General features: G+C 36.3%; 1 non-coding gene across 1 annotated transcript; it reads left to right on the forward strand.

Moving 5' to 3' along the window:
- Positions 1–282: 282 nt before the first annotated feature.
- On the forward strand, positions 283–389 carry LOC131238376 (small nucleolar RNA R71). The gene has a single exon (XR_009167778.1). It is a non-coding gene; the product is annotated as a small nucleolar RNA R71 (small nucleolar RNA).
- The last annotated feature ends 1207 nt before the right edge of the window (positions 390–1596 follow it).

A 1596-nucleotide genomic window follows, 5' to 3' on the forward strand; every position in this document is an offset into this window, starting at 1 on the left:
TGGCCTCAAATTTCCTTATGAGATTAGACACTTTAGCATTGATATAATCATCCTCTTTCAGAAGGTATAATTCGCCCCTCCTTTGATTGAGTGGGACTAGAAGTGGTGCTTGATTTTGGGTAAGTGTCCCATGATTGTGCATTTTCAGCAAGTCTGTCCAAGTAATCCCACACATCATCAACTTTTTTATTCATGAATTCCCCATTGTACATTGCCTTAATCAATTGGCGCATAGAAGATGTCAGTCCATCATAGAAAAAGTGTGTAATGCGCCACGTTTCAAAACCATGTTGTGGGCATGAACTAACAAGATCCTTGAACCTTTCCCAACATTGGAAGAATGTTTCATCCTCCTTTTGGGTGAAGTTCATAATTGACTTTCTAGGGGTGTTCGTTTTATGTTGTGGAAAAAATTTCTTTATGAACTCCCTTATCATATCATTCCAGGTGCCAATAGATCTAGGATGTAGTGATTGCAACCATGTCTTAGCTTTCTCTTTCAAAGAAAAAGGAAAGAGTTTCAGCCTGACTGTGTCCTCAGACACATTTGGAAAATATAAAGTGGCTATGATCTCATCAAACTCTTTCAAGTGCAAATATGGACTTTCAGATTCAAGTCCATGGAATTTTAGAAGGAGTTGGATCACCCCTGGCTTGATATCCATGTGTCCCGTATTCTCTGAAAAAGCCATGCATGAGGGTGTGCTCACCCCCACCGATTGTAAATAATCTTATAAAGTATGAGGCGGGGGTGCTTGATGCACTCATTCTCATCCTGGACTTCCTCAACCCGAGGTTGAGGTTGTCTTCCTGGTTGATTGACTGGTTGATTTGCACCCATCACTTCAATTAACTCTGAGGATCTTGAGTGGTGTCTAATCCTGTGATAGATAGATAACCCCTCAACCAATCCTCATTCACTCAAAAGACGTCGAGTATTGTCACGGACCCACTTGGGCAGGAAACACTCGCAACCCTCAATCTCTGATTCTAACCTAAACTTAAAAAGGAAGAAAGGAAATAGAATTCTAGAAATAAAAAGAAAGCGAGGGTTGGAGAGAAGTTACCAAATTAGACGTTCCTAATTAAAATCTTTCAAAACAAAACAAAACAAGTCAGTTTCTAAAATAGGAATTCTAAAATTAGAAAGTTTTCAAAAATAAAAATAGAAAGTAAACTAGTTTTTAAAAATAAAAAAAATCCTAGAATTAGAAAGTTTCTAAAAATGAAAAATAAACCCTAATCCTAAAAATAGAAAAAATAGAAAAATTAGAAAGAGATTACCAATTTAGAAAGTCTATATCAGAATCCTACAAAACAGGAAAGTTAGGTTAGTTTCTAAAAATCAAACAAAATAAACCCTAATACTAAAATTAGAAAACCCTAATCTTAACCTAATTTTAAAATTATTCAATCTTAGAAAAATGCAACCATCAATCCTCGGCAACAACGCCAAAAACTTGTTCACAACCCCAAGTGTAGGGTCGTGATGAAGTTAATAATCTCGGTAAGACCAAGGTCGAATCCACAAGGAATGAACCTGGTACATATTCTGAAAGTAACTAGAACTAGAACTAGAAGAAGATGTATTCTAAA

Source organism: Magnolia sinica, chromosome 2 (genome assembly GCF_029962835.1).
Source record: "Magnolia sinica isolate HGM2019 chromosome 2, MsV1, whole genome shotgun sequence".
Taxonomy (NCBI): domain Eukaryota; kingdom Viridiplantae; phylum Streptophyta; class Magnoliopsida; order Magnoliales; family Magnoliaceae; genus Magnolia; species Magnolia sinica.